The sequence below is a fragment of the Phyllostomus hastatus genome, unplaced genomic scaffold (assembly GCF_019186645.2).
Source record: "Phyllostomus hastatus isolate PE091 unplaced genomic scaffold, TTU_PhHast_1.1 phas_scaffold_585, whole genome shotgun sequence".
Classification (NCBI taxonomy): domain Eukaryota; kingdom Metazoa; phylum Chordata; class Mammalia; order Chiroptera; family Phyllostomidae; genus Phyllostomus; species Phyllostomus hastatus.
The window spans coordinates 3,515,031-3,535,256 of record NW_025334037.1 but is presented as its reverse complement, the minus strand read 5'-3'; the positions used below and the strand labels follow the sequence as shown (position 1 = coordinate 3,535,256).

At 48.8% G+C, this 20,226-nt stretch overlaps 1 protein-coding gene across 6 annotated transcripts in view; it reads right to left on the bottom strand.

Annotated features, from left to right (window-relative positions):
* Positions 1-20,226, bottom strand: part of MICAL2 (microtubule associated monooxygenase, calponin and LIM domain containing 2) — a 214,249-nt gene that overhangs the window by 170,734 nt on the left and 23,289 nt on the right. For all 6 annotated transcript variants that reach the window (XR_006784176.1, XM_045825469.1, XM_045825470.1 and 3 more), the window contains exon 2: positions 15,935-16,011. The gene's annotated coding sequence lies outside the window, so the exon portion shown is untranslated. The remainder of the gene's footprint in view (positions 1-15,934; positions 16,012-20,226) is intronic.

Genomic DNA, 20,226 nt, shown 5'->3' with positions numbered 1-20,226 from the left:
AATCTGTGGGGTGAGGTGAGGTGATGTTCTCTCTCTCTCCCTCCCTCTCTGTTCCTAGTCTGTAAGAAAGACCTTGGGGATAAAAAGTCTTCCAGGACTTTCCCAGCTTGCTTTTCTTTAACGCAAGTATAAGTTTGACATATGTGGTTCCTATTATATGTACGTACACACGTGTATGTATAGGCACACACACACGTGTATGTGCATGCAGTGTGTACATATGTATATATACAGGTAAAGAGTGCACACATGCACATATATAGGTGTGCATATATATATGCACACATGTGTGCACACACCTATTTTAAACATTTTTCCATAAGGATTTCTAGCCAGTGCTCTGCACTTCCACTTGCACCTCTGAGCCTCTCTTCAAGAAACTTGTAGGAGAACCAGAGCCTTTGAGGTGGCAGAGCTCTGGCCTGGGTGTGCGGAGGCTGAGCTTGCCCCTCTCACCGCCCTCATGAGGACAGCAACAGCCCCACCGCTCAGCTGCTCACACTGTGCCGGACCCTCTCCCTGACCCTTCACACCCGTGATCTCACTTAGCCATCTTTGTTTGACAGAGGACAAGACAGATTTACAGAGGTTAGTCAACTCCTCAATATCCCACAGGCAACAAGTAGAGATGCTGTGAAATGAACCCAGTTCTATTTCACTTCCAAATCCACACTCCATCACCAGTCACTATGCACCACGTAGATGGAAATAACATGCCCTGCTGCTCTGCAGCCATTGGACAAACGAAAAAGTGAGCTCAGTTCTGTGTCTCTGAAGTGCTTTCAGCTCAAAAAGTCTACAAATGTCAACAATAGGGCATGGTTTCATGAGTTATGGTGCAACCAAACAATCAAGTATTAGGCACTCCTTTAAAAATAATATTTATAAAGACATTTGATCCATGGGGAAATGCATATGCTCTCAGGCAGAGTGAAAAGCAGGACACAATTTCAGGTTCTCAGTGCGATCCAACTCCATAAGGTAGTATCTGTGGGACAGCAAACAAGCCAGACATGTGCAGTGGTTGTGTGTGTGAAATAATATTTCAGATGGTTTTTAGTTTTAGCTTTATGCTTTTCTGTATTTCCCAGATTTCCTACCAGGAGCATGCATAACTTTCATAACCCTCACCTATACACACATCGCAAGCCCACAGGTCTTCTCTCCCTGACCAAACTGTGGGTCTCCACAATAGGAGGCGGGCTCCTGTGTCTTTTCCCCAGGCCCACCCTGCTGGCAGCCCCACTGTTCTCCAGAACCTCTCCTGGAGAGCCATCCTGCAGGGAGCCCTGACCAGTTCCACTTAATGAACTGGCTACAGTCTGGCAGGGCAGGAAGGCCCCCGAGGCTGCCCTGGTGTCTGGACCTCAGGCCCTCAAGTCCAGTGTGGCAGACCCTTTCCCATGGAGCCAGGCCGGTGAACGGCAAGACAGTGTCTTTAACACAATCTCAGCTGAATGCCAAGATCCTTTGCCAGTGAACCCACAAGAAAGAAACCTGCGTATCTGTTTATGGGCCAGGATGTGACGAAACAACCCATTTCAACACACACTGAGCCCATCTTACCAACAAAACTCAGTCTATCTGCATGTGCCCCAAATCATCTCAATCACACACTGGGTGCCAGGAAAACTGTGAACTCTAAATTCACATTTCCAGGAGGCCAGCCTATCTCAAAACTAATGGTGGGAGGTACCCAGAATAAGCAAATTCATAGGCATAGAAAGTACCCTGTGCTTAGCTCTATTATCAGTTCTGTGTTGAAATTAATTTTTACTTCCCTACTCCCAGTTCCTAGCACAAGGTGCTGTGTATATAGTATGTGCTAAATAAATGATCATCACTGACATTTAATGAGCATCTATGAAGTCTCAAGCAATGTTTAAAAGCTTTATATATATTAAATAAGTTAATCATTATAACAAACCAAGGTATAGTTTATACTATTATTATGCCTATTTTTCAAAGAATTACAAAAGTTAGCCACTTGCCCCAGGTCACATGGCCAGAAACGCTGAACATGTTACTTGAAGCCCCATCGCCAGAGTTCAGAGGTCACACCCTAAGCCCCCCATACTCACACTACTTCCCAGCCAAGTGGACGGAGGTATACAAGTGCTCCCTCGCACACCACATCAGGGACTTGGTCTCTGGTCTAGACCCTTTAATTCTTGATATTCCCCTACCTTTCTTCCATCAAACTCAAAATACTAGGACCTGGAGTAGTGAGATCTCGATTCAGTATCAGATGAGGACAGTGGCTATTAAATATACCAATGGCACTCAGGGGAGAGGTGACTTTCCAGCCTTGGTGGGTATGGCAGAGATGGGCTATCTGAACACCTAACACATTGCTCCTTCTTCCTGGGCCCTTCTTGGCAGCTGTGCGACCCCACACGGCCAGGGTCTAGGTCATGGAATGTGAGCGGCAGGGCCCCACACCACTGCTAGGACCAACCCATGAGAGTCTCCCCTGGAGATCCTCTGTGCTCTCTCCACTTCCACCAGAGCACAGCAGCCTTGAGACACATGCTGGAGATGGCAAAGCCATGGGGAGAAAGGAGCCAGACCCCCTTGATGCCCTCGGAGGAAAGCCCTTGATGGCCAGGAACGTTTGAACTTTACACATGTGAGAAACGCATATGTGGAGTCACTGGGAATCAAGGGTGCTTCTGTTAGGCAGAAAACCTCGTATTAACTGATACAGCAGGGAAACCAGAGCGTGGTGGACATGTCAAACGTGGCCCATGTCAGAACGTACTCCCTCCGAGAAGAAGGTCGGTCACACAGGAATTAATATCCCAAACAACCAGTTCTTTCATGTTTTCTATCTTCCCTTTTATTAGCATCTTGATATCCTGGAAAAGTTGCTTCACCCCCAGAAATAAACTCGTCCATCTCTCTACTTATGCACCACACACACACACACCCATGCTGAGGAAGCATATCCCTTCCCTATTTGGAAATGGAATAAGGCAGGAGAATAGGACAACTAGGCCAGGGCATTTCCAGGGTTTCAATACCTCCCTGCATCCTTAGCTGAGTCCCTGGAAGCCCGTGTGGTGTGATGGAAAAAATATGAACTTGTGAGTCACTGAGCACTCCCTGAGCAAGTCACAAACAACAGAGAGTCCTGTGAGAACTAAATGAAGGTGCCTCTCAGATCAGGCTCACAGATGTGTCATTAAGTGTTGTTCTGGCACAGTGCCCTGGGGACAATTCCCACTGCCCTGAGATATCCCAAGCCCAGCTGAGGCAGAAATTGGTGCGTTTTCACATAGATGGTGAGGGTGATTCATTCTCTCCTCAGTCAACCTTATGCCGACATGGGACAGCTAAAAGCTTATTTCCATCAAGTCTTTGCCCAGCACACCCTTAACGTCACTCCCCAGGTGAACCTTTGTATCAGGATGGCGCTACATCTCCTGACTTGCCAAAATTAGGCCTCAGGGACTTGAACCCTAGTAATTAGTCTGGAGGATAGAGAGGGATGCTGGGGAGGAGGGATAGAAGTCATGGCAAAGTCAGTTTGAAAAGGATTTCTCAATGACGCTTGCTCTCTCTGCACACAGCCCTGCACTCAGGAGCCGGGACAGCCAAGGAGCAATGAACCTGGGACACTCACAGCCCAGCTGTGTCTCATGAATCTGTCTTTCAAAATCCCCCCGTTCCCATTTTGAAGAATTGTGGCAAGTGACCACATTTTTCAAATTGAAAGAAAATGGGGGTGGGGGGGGTGCCTGGCCAGCATGGCTCAGTTGGTTGGAACATCATCCTGTAACCAAAGGGTTGTGGATTCAAATCCCACTCAGGGCACATACCTGAGTTGCAGGTTCAAGCCCCAGTCTGGGTGCATACAAGAGGCAGCCAATTGATGCTTCTCTCTCGCATTGATGTTTCTCTCTTTCCCTTCCTCTCTCCAAAAACAATAAAAGAAATGTCCTCAGGTGAGGATAAAAAAAAAAAGAGGAGGGGGATTCTTTGCCTGACTAAAGTTTTTCTGTTCTTTTTTTTTTTTTCTGATTTGTGAATTTACCAATGTGAAGTCCTTCTTTAAGATGTGACAACTTTAACCACAGTTAGAGCCATACTTGCTTTTACTGGAGAAAACTAAACGGCACTCTCCCTTCTTTTCTTTCTCACCTCCACTTACCCTTCAACCCACCACAATCTGGTTCCTGCTCCCACACATAGCCCACCCCAGGCATCATGCCCGAGGTCACCACCAACTCTCTCTGTTGCTAAATCCAGTCATCACTTACAGGACCTTATCTTGCCCTGGTGTCTGCCCATTGTCAGCCTTTGCAAGCTTGTCTCTCTCTACCTGCCTCTGAACTTCTGCTGTGTCCCAAGTTTCTGATCTTCACCTCCTCTCACTCTCAAGGATCTAAACCCTGATGTAGTTCCACCAGCATCTATGCCCCGATGGCCCCCAAGCTATCCCTCCATGACTATCTCCCTGCTACATTCCAGGCCTTTATGTTACCTGCTAGTTACATATCTCCTCTTACATACCTCACATGCAGTCAGTTTGCCTTTTCCCCCATCTGTTCCTCCCCCACACCCCTAACCTCAGTGAGCAGCACCATCTGCACCTGACCGTTGAGCCAAACCCTTGGAGTCACGTTCTCTGGCCCCTTTCCCTCATCTCACAGAGCCAGCCAGTCACCAAGTCCTGCCTCCTCGGTAACCTCGTCCACTGCCTTCCACTCTGTCCTTCCTTCTTGCTCTCACCTGGCTCTCTCAGAATCTCATAAATGCCTTTCCTGCTTCCAGATCACTTCCCTCCAATCCACCAGCCTGTTCCTCAAGCTGCCGACAGAGAGACCTGTATATCAAAAATGCACACTTGGTCAGGTTCCATTCCTGTTTCAAATCCGTCAACAGCTCCCTGACAACTTTCAGGGTGGAGTCCAAACATTTCAGTGAAGCAAACAAAACCCACCGTGATTCACCCCTTCCCTGCTCTCCAGTCTGCTCTCTCTCCACTCCACCCACCCCTCCTACTTAGGCTTACTGAGCCAGCCACAGTTCTCAGATAAACCCAACTCTTTCACGCCTCCCTCCCTGTGCCTCTGCTCATGTGGAATGCCCAGCCAGACTCTGTGAAACCCCAGTCAGCTTTAGAGATGAAACATCAAAAGTGGCAGAGTGTCAGGGGTCCCAGTTTAACTCCTGGAGTCAGGCAGACTGGCTGCAAACCTGACCTGCCACTTACTAGGTATGTGAGCCCAGACGAGTTACCTAACCTCTTTGAACCTCAGTTTCATCATCCATAAAATGGGGATAATAATAGTTCTGACCCTGTTGGGTTATACGAGGATGAATGCAATGATGCCTGGCTAGGTAGTATTCTAGGCTGCACTGTTCTTCTTTGAAGTCCCACACTGGCCTCCCCTCGCCCCCTTTTCCCACACAGTATTTTGTGGGGCTACCAATGATGGTTTCATATATCCTATTGCCTTGATCTACTTGTGGGCTTACCCACCTCATCAGACAGTGAGCCTTCTGATGACAGAGGGCCTGGTGCCTGTGCCTCTAGCAATGGTGGATACTCAGGAACTGCTTGTGGGTAAAATCTAATCAGGAACAGCACAAAATTCGGGCCATGTGTGGCTTGGATTGTGACTGCCTGTTGTCTCTAACCACCACCAAAATCACTGCAGGAGCCTAACTAGTGTCTGCTTCCCATCACCCACTTCCCACCTCTTGACACTGCCTTCACCCTGCTCACAAAGCTCTCAGGGCTCCTTACACCCCACAGCAGAAGTCCAGACTCCCTTACTGGGCTCATCAGTCTTCCCCAAGCACCCCTGTTTCCTTGATAGGTTCAATTCCCCGAGGTCTTTGGGATCCCCTGGGGCTGCCCATTCAGTGCTCCACGTCCAGTGCCTGCCTTCCTTCTCCCACCCCACTCAAACCTTACCCATCCCCTGAAGCAACACCAGGCCACGCTGTACTGATTGAAGACCTACTATGTACTTACTGTCTCCCATTATGAGCATCTCGGCCTAATCAAGGAATCAAATTCAAATTAACAATTTTCAGCAACAAGTGCAGCAGGAGTGGTTACCAAGGCATGTGGGCTCGGAGATGAGACCGGGCATGACTGACAGCCTGGAGAGCAGCTCAGAGGAGTGGCACCAGAGCTGGGTCTTAAGGGAATGAGCTGGAGTATTCAGGCACAAAGCCTCTCCCTCTCTTACTGACCTTTTTTTTCCCATACATTTGTCTAACTCCCGGAATCTATGCCAGATGTCACCAAATCTGGCTCTACAGCAGATTCACCAGGAAGTGACCAGAAGGAGAGCTTCCCAGGCCCACTCCCAAACAGAACTTCTGCAGCCTGAGAGTCAATAGGAAAACAGTTCTAACTCTGCAGACCAGCCCGGTTTAGAAATCACTAACCACCTTCAATTCCGTTCATTGCTTTTACTGAGGACCAACACTGGTCCCAGGACCTTGCATGGCACTATAGCTACAAGATGAACAAACTCTGTCCCCTAAGCTTGTGGGAAATTAATGTGTGGTGGGGAGACAAAATTATAACATGAGAGTCATACAGGGCATAGGTCAGACTATTTGGCACTTCATTTAGCCTCAAACCCAACCCATTTTTTGTACATTAGTCTTGTCTGGACAACCAATGTATAAACCTAAGCAAAAGTCCAGTGCCTTTTCTATTCCCTGGAATGCTCAGCTCAGCTCTGGGGGAGCATCTGGCATTCAATCAATAGTTGAAATACAAATAATTCAACTCTTCATACTGCATCTCTTTTTGACTAATTCACCCATTAATAAGTTGTCCACTGACCTTTATCGTCATGATTGCAGTGCTAGTATAGGGTGTGCTCCTAGTCAGTAGTCAGTACGAATTGACTGAATGAATGTTTATTGGTAAAAACCTGTCTCAGGAGGCATGGAACAGCTTACACGGCACCACCTTCCAAATTTATCCTTTGAATTTAAGACCTTTCATTTCAGGATTCATTTCCTGATATGTAATTATACAGGCTTTGTTGTTTATATTGCCAGTAATACTATCAACGATGTAAATAACACCTCCCTGGATCTCAGCAGTTGGTGAGCCTCTGTGTGGGGGTGCTCCTGGCAGCACCCCCACACAGAGAAGGGGAAATGCTTATCCATCCCTTCCTGGAAGCCACCCACCCACCTGCCAGCAGTCGGGCCAGCCACGCCCCTCACCACAGCCTCTACACAAGGGCCTACAAACTGCATTCAGCCTTTACCAGTAGGTAGGTGCACCTGCATGGGCAGGTGAGCCCTGCCAGAGTCAGAGAAGCCGCATGTTCAAAGCCCATCAATGTGTCAGCATACTTGGGAAGCCAGAATGTATGATTTCAATATAAAATCCCCTATTCCACAGAGAAGCAGCAATGGCAAAGCAAGAACACCCATCAGGAGGTCCTTGGGAGACATGTCCAAGCATGGGACACTCAGCCAAGTGGAGAGTAGGCAGGGCAAGCTGGGGCAGCCAGCAGAATGGACTCTACCCTGCCTTCATGTGGGCCACAGTCCCAGCGATTTGCAGTTGTTGTTTGCTTGTGTGTTTGTTTTAAGTCACCAAAACTGAACTCAGTCTTGAGGAGCAAAATTTCTGGATGTGAATCAAAGATCATCTGGCCCTCCCTGCAGGCCCCAACCTGGGAGATGGGAGACCTGGAACTCCCTTTGCACCAAGGACCACAGGGGTCTCCCCTGGAGCGCAGGCCGGATCCTGGACAGCACACGAGCAGCACAGCCCGAGACCTGTTCACTTCCACGTTGCTTCTGCTGCTTTTCTATTTGTTCATTTATTCATTCCACACGTGCTGGTCGCCATGTGCCGGACAATGTGCTAAACAAACACAGCTTAATGGTTTTCAGATCGAATGTGGGAGTGCGTAGGCCAGGGACGGACAGGGCGAGGCAGCTCCTGAGAAAGCTGCTTTCACCTCACCGGGACCCGCCCAGGGGGACCTCTGCCCATGTCCAATATGCGGGTGTCTGGAGGCAGCTCAGAGGCCTGAGCAGAAGTGAGAGAGAAGGGCTGGTGAGCCGCTTCCTTACTGCACAGAGGGACTGAAGTCTCCTGGAACTGTTTTCCCCAAAGCTCTGTGAAACCAATTAAGATTCCAGACAGTAAATACAGAAAGGCCTCTCTGATAAGACATGGCAGAACCAGTCCCTAAAATACACTCTGCTGCTGGACTCACTTCTGGGGAGACTGATGGCTTGACAGGTTGCATTTCACATTCCAGGACTAGGCGCACAAGCCCGGGGTTTGCCAGTCCTGTAAGGTTGGCCTGGTGGTAACGTTACAGAGGGCAGTGTGGACCTGTGGGAGGGCAGCAGAGGTCTGCAGAGAAGGATGCCCGGCTCCCCAGGCAGCACTCAAGGCCAGGTTCCCGTGAGCTTAGAGATGCTTGGACAAGCACTCCAGGACCGGTGACTGCTGTGACCGCTGCCCAATTCAGTGGGTCAAAATGCTGCTCACTGCCCCAAACCTAAAAAAAAGCAGCCCCAGGGGAGGGGACCGTAGAAGGTATGAACAAGCCGGTGCATCTGCTGTAGTGGTCAGGAAGACAGTCTCTCCCTGCCTTTATGTAATAAATTGGCACTGGCTGAATAGAGACGCTGGGCTCTCCTCTCAGTGTTTGGGCTTATGCTCTGAAAACCACATTCACTGAAACAGGCAGCAGTGGTCCCCCAATCTTCTCTTCCCTCACAAAGAAATGAAGCCCAGGGCCTACGAGACACGGACTGTGAGACAAGACTAAGAAGGCTTTGACTTCGAATCACTCTCGGGTCTTTGTTGCCCTCCTCTCTACAAAGGACAAGTCGGCTCAAAGCTCAGTTTCCAAAACGGATTTCCTGGGACAGACCTCAGCAAGGAGTTCGTTAAAGAGGAGAGAGCCCAGAGTTTCTGGAGGGCTCTGTCTCTTCACCATCTCTCTTCCCACCCTAAAGATTGAGATCCATAAAGATTCTGGCTCACCCTTATGGCAAATTATCTACTTCCTGGATACTTTTGCCTTGCAAATATCATCGTTAACAACAGCTATGTCTTTCATGGGTCTTTATTTTTAAGCAACCTTCTCACCCCACACCCCCAGCTCCAACGGAATTATTGTGTGACCCTGTCTGGAACGCAAGCCCCTCCCGGGAGAGACAGTCTGCACATGAACCCACAAGGGTGTCTGCTATCAGCTTATTTGGCAAGAGGAATCTGAGACATTTTAAATATGAACTGGCAGCATGGTCTGTCCCACTCCGATGCCTTAGCCATCAATAAACATGTCCGCTGGTACGTGAGGCGTGCAAGGTAGAAAATAAACACACACTGTCTGAAAACGAGCCCCACCCACATTTCTATGGGGAAAGTACTTTAGGTGTCTAGAGAATTCTATCTGGAGGATCTTGGCTGGTTTCCACTGATGATTCTTTCAAGGACTCGCACATAATTAGCATTTTAGAAGGACTTTGACAGTCAGATTCCACCCCCCCCTTCTACCCCAGCTTATCTCTCAGCTGAAGGCACCACTCCTCACCACTCCTCGTACCTGTCTGCTGAGAGTAAAACATGTACATAACTCCTCCTTACTTCCGAATACTGAATCGAGCCTTTTTGTGCCACCACACCTTTTACTTGGAAGACTCTCTGCCTCCTTCTCTGCTTAGCAATGCCCTATTCATCCTTCATTACCCAGGTCACACAGCACCTGCTCGGTGCAGTGTCCCCTGTGTGACATGCACTTCTCCCGGCACTTCCAGAACACTGGGTGTATCTCTCTATGACAATGCTTAGAACGGTGACTGTGACCCTGTACATATCTGTCCTGCTGCTGGGACCACAAGTTCCTGGGAATAAAGGGACTCATTCACTTTGTATCCCTACAACCAAGCCTGGAGCCTGGCACTTGAAAGTCTTGTAATAAATGCTTCCTGACTCAATTCCTGGCTCACTTAGCCCTAGCACCCCCTTCTCTGTGGAATGAGAAAGGCTTTGGAGTCAGACACCTTGCACCTTGTCCCACCCTGCATCTTGTGGGACATGGGCAAGTTATTGAACCTGTATCTGCCTCAATTTTCTCTTCAGTACAATAAATAGACATGCCCTGCTCTCAGAGGGCTATTGTGGGGAACAAATAGGGGAAAACAGGTAAACCCAGAGCCTGCCCACTGGGAAGACCTCCAGATACAGTTCCTTGAGCTCAGTAGAAAATGCTGAGCCAAATGGAGTCCTACTGAAAAAAGTGAAACGGTTTCTATCCGGCTCACATGCCATCAACCCAGGACGGGGTGACCAGCCTCTACCTAAAAGAGCCCTCCCTCAGAGCAAGGGACAGTGCAGCTGCACACATGCTCTTAGCTTGAGAGTCTCAGAAGGAGGCCTGCTTAGCAACAGAGGTGATTTTTATCTGAATGACAAACTCACAAGAGCCCACTACTGCTGAGGCTGGGCTATCACCTCCTTCATTTCCTGTCTGGAATTAGTCTTTCACCCTATGTCATACCATAAAACGGAACTATGCTGACTCAACGATGTTAAGTCACCAAGTACAAACAGCCTTCCCACGAGAAGCCTCAACCTCTCTATGCTGTTGCACCCAAATTTTATTAGGCCTCAACAAACAAGGAGGTGGGAGCTGTTGGGGCCCTGCTAACTCCTAAGACAATCAAGCTCAGGGTCAAAGAGAACAGTGGAAAGTGTGGTGGCTGAATCCACATGAAGAGGCGACTTGACACTGGGGAAGGAGTCATCCATATGATGTTTATAAGTCTCCTGGTTAGGAATCAGAAGACTGCATTGCTACCTCAGTTCCACCACCAGCTTGCTTTATGGTTTGGCTAAGTCATGGCTCTGGACCTCAGTTTCTTTACCCATAAAACATGAAGGTTAGATGAACTGGAAGATCCTTCCAGCTTTAATGCTCCAAGGTCATAAGTCTGGGAGACAGATCTATCATCCCCCACCTCTGCCCCTTTCTGTGTTGTTGTCTGTGTGAGACATCTTTTAGCTCCCACTGCGCAGCCTTCTGCCAACACTATGATCTTTTTGCTCTAGAGTGTCTGGTCACCCCTGAGCACAAAGCCTGGACAGAGAAGAGAATAAATTTGGGGTCTTATTATTAAGAACTTATCTAGTACCATCTGGTCAAGCAACTCAATAGGGCCCAGGTTCCTCGGAGCATCAAGAGCTTGATATCCCAATGTGGATAAAAAAAGGGGGTTCTACAGAAAATAACCTCAGAGGGGTGACATGATCACAAACTCCCAACTGTGCAGGTCATGATGGGTAGTTACACCCAAGGCATACAATTTCTTCAAGTAAAAGGCTTCTCTTAAATGAGCCCTGTCCATTTGTGTCTGTGCATCTAAGTTAACAACTCACCTCTAAAATGCCTCTTTTCAGACCCCTCCTTCTAAAGTGTGACCCCCCTCAAAAAAGCATATAATCTTAACTGTCTTGTAATCAAGCACCCCCGCCCCTTTCCCACAACTCCACCCCCTCCACAGCCTTGCTTTCTCCCACCTTCCTGTAATCTTGCTTATGTTCTCTCCGTAATTCCAAACACATAAAAGAAGCTTCAAACTGTCATTTCCTGGAAGCATTTATCTCAGTCTGTTGAGATCTTGCTTCCAGACACATCTTCTATTTGGCTCAAACACATTTTTATAATAATTCTCTACAGGTTTGGACATTCACACATCAATACCAACAACCCCTGATCATTTGGGCCGGCTTCTTTCCACTCAAGAACTTTCCCACTCCCCTCCTACACCACCCATATCCCATTGGTCCCTAACACTCTATCAAAGCATTAGACCTTTCCCCAAGCTGCTTGGCAGGATCTAAGGCAGCAAAGGCAGTTCTTATCTGCTCTAGCCTGAGGGTGGATCAGGGAAAAGGTGGAAAAGCTACAAAGGAGAAAAGTATTTTCACAAGCAAGCTCTGGCCCCATGAGGAGGAGGCCAGGGGGAGGAGAAGACAGTGGAGCTAACCATGTGGACAGAGTGGACTTGAAGAACCACGGAAACCCAAGAGGCTCCTTTAAGATGCCACAACCCTTTATGCCCCCTCTTATTTCCTTAATAACAAATCTAAGGGCAGGTAAAATTCTGTGACTGGCCCAAGGTCATGCAACTAAGCCGTGAACAACCAGCACTAGAATGCGGGTCTCTGGTCTCAGCCGACTCTTTTTTCCACTGTACACTGTTGACTTCAGGAATCTAATTAGGTTGCTCTAATGAGGCCAGCTGGATCCCCTGCAGATTCTAAGCAACATGACCTATGTGTCACTTAGGAAAGAGCAGGCCCAGGAGATATTTTGATAACTACCTCCCCCACCCGATGCATTCCTTCCCAACCTGGCATGGTCCCCTTGTTCTTTCTCCATCCCTCTCCACGCAATCTTGGGGAGTTCAGAGGTCAGTGAGAAGGGACAGGTAGATCTCCCTGTACCTATAAAACCATAAATATCTAAGATGACCCACATAGTCCTCTTCCTCCATCTGGAAGAGGATGGTGGAGAAGGGTGGCAGAGGGGATCAAATTACCCCGCTGGATGTCTGACCTGATTAGGCTGAGAGTATCCATTATGGGCAGTTAGATGGGTTATCTAAAGGTTTATGACAACAGGCAGTAGGGTTTGCATCTATCAGGGACCTTTCAAAGATCAATGTTGGCTCTGGTCAGGTAGCTTAGTTGGTTGGAGCATCATCCCCATACACCAAGGTTGTGGGTTTGATCTCTAGCCAGGGCACATACAAGAAGCAACCCATGAATGCATCAATAAGTGAAACAACGTATTGATGCTTCTCACACACACACTCTCTCTTCCCCCCTCCTTCCTCTCTCTCTAAAATCAGTAAGTAAAAATTAAAAACAAAAAGATCTATGTTGGATGGATCATCTCTGCATCAGGAGCAGAAAGCTCTGAGTAAAAGATTCAGGGAATTAATTATTTAGTGTGCATGACCCAGTTCCAGGAGGTAAGGCTGGGTGAGAAGAGAACTCACCGGTTCCTTATCGTAGCAAGAAATTCAAATACTTCACAGCCTAGAGTTCCCTTACTGACAAAGAGGATCCATTTATGGTTAAGTGAGGCAAAAAAAAAAAAAAAGGAAATAAAATGGCCAAAGTTCACTCATTCAACAAATATTTACTGAGCTCCTCTTAGGTCCTACACCCTCCAGGGATTACATATGGTTGGAGCATAGTAGAGTAGAAAGAGCATTGAATTTATAAACAGGAGGCCTGAGCTGTGCCCCATCTCAGGCCTTAGGCAGCTACCTCACCCTGGGCAGGCTACAGCCCAAGTCAAATTTCTCACCTGTGAAATGGGAGTAAATCTACCTGCCTTGTTATGAGATGAAATGATGTTTGTAAATGTAAACTGCAATGTAAACCTAAGGTGTAAACAATAATGATACAACACCACACACTTTCCCTGCCCTAGAAGTTTAGACGTTTATAACCTGATCAGGTTTTGGAAAATAATCCAAGGTACCTATTAGGAAAACATCACATTCTCTGTAATTTGGACAAATTGTATGTTTCAACCTGCCAGTTGGGATGGAGCCTGTGGTCAGTCCCAGCCCCTCAGTCTGTGTGCCCAAGAGGGGGCAGAGTAGCCAGCATGTGCCTGGTCCTATATCAAGCCTGGACAGAGCAAATGACCCAGGAGAGCCCTGAGAATCAATGGGTAGGGGAGGCCAGCTGGACGTGTAGTTGATCAAAACAATGAAAGAAAAATTCACTTGAGCACAATAGGGATAAGCCAGCCAGAAATGCACACACCTCCTTCTTCCTACACATTTCAGACAATGATGGGATTCACTGTCCATTGTGGACATAATCTACATTGTGTTTCTTTGGGAACCAGGAGGGATTCTCAGGCCACAGCAGACTGGCAAGCAGGGCCTCTTTGCTCAGACACTAAGAGCCAGCATTGCTGGGCAGCTTTCCCCTTGGTCCAGTCACCCTGCCTCATTCTGCTGGTCAGGATTCCCAACGTGGACTCCTCACCCCCATGGGCCCTCCATGCCCACCAGGCCAGCCTCTAAATGCCCAGATGTGCCCACCTGCTGCCCCTCCCTTGGGGCCAGCACCAGGCTCCCACCTCCTGGGTTGGACCCCGAGGCTCTCCCCTCACCCTTCCCTCTCCTTCCTCCCTCTACCAAGATTGCACCCTGGTCTCACATCTCCAGGGAAGCTCCTGGGGGGCAGGGCCAGTTTCATGCATTTCTGCATTCCCTCTAACTCACGGTGGTCATTAAGTTCTTCACCCTCCTGTCCATGCAGAATGATGGTCCCCCAGTGTTCTCTGATGGTTATATACAGGAGGGAGGCAGAGGAGGGGTAGGGAGCAGTGGGAAGAATGCTAGGCTAGAAGTCCAGAATCTATATTCCTGTTCTCCATTTAGTACCAGTTAGTTATGTAATCTTGAGAAAGCATCTTCAGGCCAGGCCTCAGTTTCCCTATCTAGTAATGAGGGGTTTGTTCTAAATTATCTCTTGGGTTCTTTTATAATTGTAATTATAAAATTTGGTATTACAGAAACCAGACTAGCCTGGACCACAGGAGACGTGGGCCATGGTCCTTATTAGGCTACAGCCTGGGGCGAGCTAGCTGACTGCTCAGACTTCAGTCTCCACGTCTATAAAACAATGAGAATGATAGGACCTCCCTCCCCAGGGTGTGAGGCTCCCATGAGACACTGAGATAGAACTTTGTCAATTGTGAGCCCTGAAGAAATCTTAGGCTTTGAACTCCTTGAGTTAACAGACAGCTGTTGACCCGCCACCCACCCCTCCCTGTCCCGCCAGCCAGGTGCCCAGTACTGAAACGCTGGAGGTGCTGCTCTGCTCTGATGGGAAGGCTGGAGGGCAGGTGTATGCCCTAAGGCACTCACAGCTGGTGGGTGAGAGGGACAAGGGAACCAACCTTACCTCAGCCAGTGATGTACCTGAGGTCTGAATAAAGTGCTATGGGAGTGTAGAGGAGGAAGAGGCACCACCTTTGCCTGGGGGAGTGAGGGAAGCTCCTCAAAGGGAACAGCATGTCCCATAAGCAGAGATCTGTTCCAGGAGTCGGTGGCCTGGAGCCAAGGCAGACAAAGAGGGGAGGCAGAAAACAAGGCTGGACTGTGAGGCTGAGGCCTGACCAGGGAGGCCTTGACGGCCAACAGCAGAGGGCTGGTCAGACAGGTCTTCAGGGGAGGTCTCTGGCAGCATTGCTGAGGACAGAGCAGGGGGATGGAGTGGAGCTGGGAGAACAGTGGGAGGGCTCTGACAATAATAGTTCATGAGGGTGACTATGTGAAAAACACATCATTATTGATTTCTACCTATACCTTAGCCTTTTAGACCCTAAGCCTCCATGGACCTGCAGAACCTACATAAAGATGTAAACAGGTTCGTTCTCCCCAGAATGAAACCCCAGCAAAGGAAGATGCTGCAATCACATTTTTAAATCTTGGACAAATGGTCTACAGTGCTCTGATGGCACTACCCACAGAAGCTGCCCAGCCAGATTCTTGCCTTGGCACCGATCAGGGCCAGCAGCAGACTGAAGCATCGTCAGAGCTTGGACCAGAGTCAGGACAGCTGAGCTGCTGGGCTTACTTAGGAAAGAGGGGGCAGAGATCCCACCCACCCAAAGGCCACTGAGTTAGACAGGTCTTTCTTGTGCCCAAATACATTTCAGTCTCTATCCCTGCCTCGCTCCCTCCTCTGACAACCTCCTTGCACAGGTTGAAGGCAGAGAGAGAGCTTTCACTAGCCATTGTTTTTCAAATGGGCTCACATTGACTTGGGCGTGTAGGAAGAGTGCAACAAGCGCCCCCACACTTTCTAAAGCCTGAAGCCAGCCCCCCAGGAGCCACTCAAGGGCTCAATAAAGGAGACCCACCACTGTGACTTACTCACTTGATTTTGATTCTTAGGCATCGCAGTGACTGAAGTTGCTTCCTTCCAGGACGAGCCTTGCACAGATTGCCATGTTCCTTTGAAAACAAGAGCCCCACAATGAATGCTACGTTATCTTACATTACACCCTCCTATCTTCTCCCCACTAAGGGGCCCATAGCCTTGTGTGCTTTGCCCCTTCGTAACACTTTTCCCAACAGGACGAAATGGGAAAGGACTGTGAGATGGTCAGATAAATTCTATTGTCTGCCACTGTCTGGGCACCCTAAAGGCTTCACACACCTCTGCACAAAAACTTGCTGAGAAAGTAAGACGGGTCTGGGGAAAAGTGCTTTATTAGGCACTTCAGTAGAATCAGAAGATGCCAGAATTTCTAAGCCTTAGACATGACAAAAGTAAATCCAGCTGATGTAAACACCTCACAACAAGTCACCAATGTGAAATGTGTCACATTTCCCATGATGCAAAGGTCCAAAACACTGAATACACTAGAAAATCACACAAGTGGGCCATCTGATCATGGCCGAGTTCCTAAACAAATTATTATTTTGGCTTCCAATGGCCACGCAAATGATTTGGTTTCATTTACTGCTTCTGCAGAAAATGTTTCCGCACCTGTTTGGAAAAGGGAGCCCTGAGTTACAAGGCTTTTCTCCCATCCAAGTACTAACCAGGCCCACCCTGATCATTTCTAAAGTTTTACTTCCACAATTCTAAACTTGGGAAAAAGAAGTGGCCTCAGGAAGACAGAAGCTCTTGCAGACGTGCAATGTAAGATCTGCAAGAGGTAATACCCACACTCCTGGGACGTATACACTCTTGTTCAGCAGGGTTGTAGGCCTACATGACCACATAAACACACGTGTTCTTGCTAATACACAAAGATCGCATTTAAAGCCCAGGGCTTGGGGCTCGCTGTTCAGAATTCTCAGACCATTCGTGGCAGAGACACTACCATTTCCCGAGCACTGGCCATGTGTGGAATGAGCACGGTTAAAGACTAGGCCTGCTTTGTCTCAGTGGCTCCTCATACACAGGAACACAGGCTTAGAGAACAGCCAGCCCCATGGCATGGCAGCCCTAGGGCCCAGGCCTTGCCTGACCCAGGTATGAGGTGTGCTAGTGCGGCTGTAATGGGCCCACACACCCTATGAGTGGCCTGGCGGGCTTGAGGACAGCCACCTGGGCAGAAGCTGCCATCATCTCTCATCATCATCATTACTAAGCCACTCCTCCCCAGCCCATGGCAGTTGACAAACAGGCTGGCCCGCCTTGGCCACATTCTATCCACCTGAGTTGCAGGCTCTGTATAGTCACCTGTAGCCAGAAGTCAGGGAGGCTGGAGGTCTCCACTTCTCTGCCCCATGCTTCTCAAGGGAAGCTTCAGGGTAGAGTGGGTGGGAGAACTGGACATCATTGGTCTTATCAGGTTTGAGAACCAGGGACTTCTTTGTGCTCCCTGGATCTCAGGAACTGAAGCCCCTACCTACCCAGGAGCACTGCTAAGACCCGCAGCAGGGAAGCAGGAGCTCTCTGAGGTTCTGCGTGGGTTGTCTGCATGGTGGGTGCAGATGGGCATTTCTGGACCAGCCTACAAAGGCTGACCACTGGTCAGATTCCCACACAGGCCTGAGCACACAGTGATCTAGCCACTCCAAGTACCAACTAAGAGCCTCTGTCTGACCAACAGCCAAACATGCTTTGAGCTCCCTTTAATTCCACCAAACTAGAAGGTCCTACAGCCCAGCACCATCCCCTTCCCTAGAGGAGCCTCAGTTTCTTCATCTGTAAAATGAGAAGCCTGACCTAATTGGTGATTTCCTCACCAAGGATCCCTTGCAGCTGTCCCCCTCCATGGGCCCCGACTTTTAGAGACATCCACAAAACTAGTCAGCCCTTTAAAGGAGGGACAGGGGTTAATCTGTGTGCAGGCATTGCGATGGGTGGTTAGCATTTGCTATTTCAGATACTCTTCCCAGCAACCCGATAAGTCAGGTAGTAAAGTCATGTTACAGGGTGGGGGAGGTCTGTGGGGGAAAACTGAGGCATGGTACAACCAAGTGGCTCCTCACCTGGAGACTCACTCAGCACAGACCACAGCAGCCTGGGACTCATGGCTGAGCAGTCCTGAGTCTGTGCCCGTGCTCACTCCCTGACACAATGCTCCCTTTTGTAATCAGTCAGAATGAACATATCCCCTCTTGGACTTGCTGTCATGCCAACCCCAAGCGAAGGAGTACGAGGTCTCCAGGCTCCTGTGGGCCTGACCTGCTGTGTAGGAAAGGTTTTCTGTGAGTGTGAGTGGCTTCACGGATCTTGAGGGACATAGCCATTTGGAGGGACCAGGCCCTTCCTCTCTGCTGTTATCTGAGTCTACCTCCATAAAGGTGAAGTCTTCACTAAAGGACCCCAAGCGCTTGGAACTGGTCATGGCACCTACTGGGCACTTCATTGGTATTTCATGTATGGAGAGATGAAGAAATCCAGAACTTACATGCACTGAAGGCTTATTCAGGACCCTTTGGTGTGAGTTAGTGTGAAACACACCAAGACCAGCTCAGAACCACAAAGCCAGTCCCTTTGCAGCGTGCACCAAGCAGGGGTCTCCACACCCCAGTACCCCAGACAGAGAGAATGAAGGTACAGAGGCTGAGTCAAGTCTGCTCTTCCTCGCAGTCACCAGGGCAGCTTCTGATAGAACAAGAGAAGGGTCTGAATACAAAAGCTACCCACTGAAGTGGTCCTGAGTTCAGGCCCTGGAATCAGGCAAACCTGGCTTCCTATCCCAGCTCTGTCTCTTTAAGTGAGTCAGGTGACCCCTGGATAAGTCACATAATCCACATGAACCTCAATTTCTTGCCTAAAAGTATGGATGTTAGTGCCTATGCCACAGGGCTGTTCTGAAGATGAAATGAGATGGTGCTGTAAAGGACCTAGCCCGGTGTGCAGTTCAGAATTAGTGCTTAGAGCTGACATCTGTTGTTACCATCTGCATCAGAGTGGGTGGCTACGAGCACATCTGGAGTCCTCTGCTTGGGTTTAATCCCAGCTCTCCTATGAGCTAGCTATGTGGCCTCTGGCAAATTGCTTAACCTCTCTGTGCCTCATTTTCCTGGTATGTAAAATGGGGTTGATTGTGAAGATGAAATGAGTTATACAGGTAAAGAGTGTAGAATAATGTCTGGCACAAAGTAAGCACTCAATAAAAGTATTATTCTTACTTATTAATAGTATTAGTATCCTTCTCCCTTTGTTCTGACAACAGATTTTGTCCCATCTTCCACTCCCCAGACAGAAAGGGGAGTAGACATGGGACTCAAGGTGGGTTTATCAGAGTATCCTTCCTCCTTGGCCACACTCATGGCTACAAAGGGTGGGCACGTGCTCCACGCTGGGAAAAGTTTCAATCTGAAAAATCCTAGGGGAGGCCTAGTCCACTTGGGATGGGTGGAGGGCTGTGGGGGGTCAGCTGGGAGCTATCTGGGTCACCTGGGCCACTGAGCAGTGGGTACTGTTTCCAGGCATGCTAAGATTACCTGTTCTCTTCCTGGGGCTAAACTCGAGGGGAGGCCTCCTTTGAACCTCCCCTGGAACATTCCATGGTACCTCATTTTTGTTTAAGCTCATTCAAGTTGGGTTCCTGTCACTTAAAACCAAAAGAGTCCTGACCAATAAGAGCACTCAATGACTGGATTGACTGGATGCTTCTCCATCACTAAATGCCAGCCAGGAAGAAATGCCAGCTGCACACTCAGGGAGACCCAGGCAGCCAGGAAAAAGCCAATGTGTGCAGCAAGGTGTCTCCACAAACTGAGGTAAAAGGAGGTCACTTCTAGCCCCTAGACCAATCCCGTTCCTGGGAGGGGAAGATACTGGAACCGAAACAGTGAACAGCACAGTCCCGTGATCCCCGGCTGGGAACGCAGCCTCGGATGTGGATCCCCCTTGCCATGAGAATTAGGAGAGGGGAAGAAGAGAAAGGAGACTGGAGCTGATTTCGCTGGTTCACAGTGGCACAGAAAAAAAAATCCTGTGGAAGGACAGTGGGTAAAGGAAGAGATATTACCTTGCCTGGGCCCTTAAATGTGTTTCGAACTCTCTCACTGGTACAATCGCACCGCACCTTCAGCACAGCCCTAGGAGCTAGAGGTTCAGCCAATCCATTTTCTGGTTGAGGAAACTGAGGCTCAGAGAGCTCGATAACTAACTTGCAAGGTCATACCACTAAAAACCAATACGTGCTCTGCCTGTCACGCTGCCTCCTTAGCACACTGATCCCTGAGCCTGAGGCC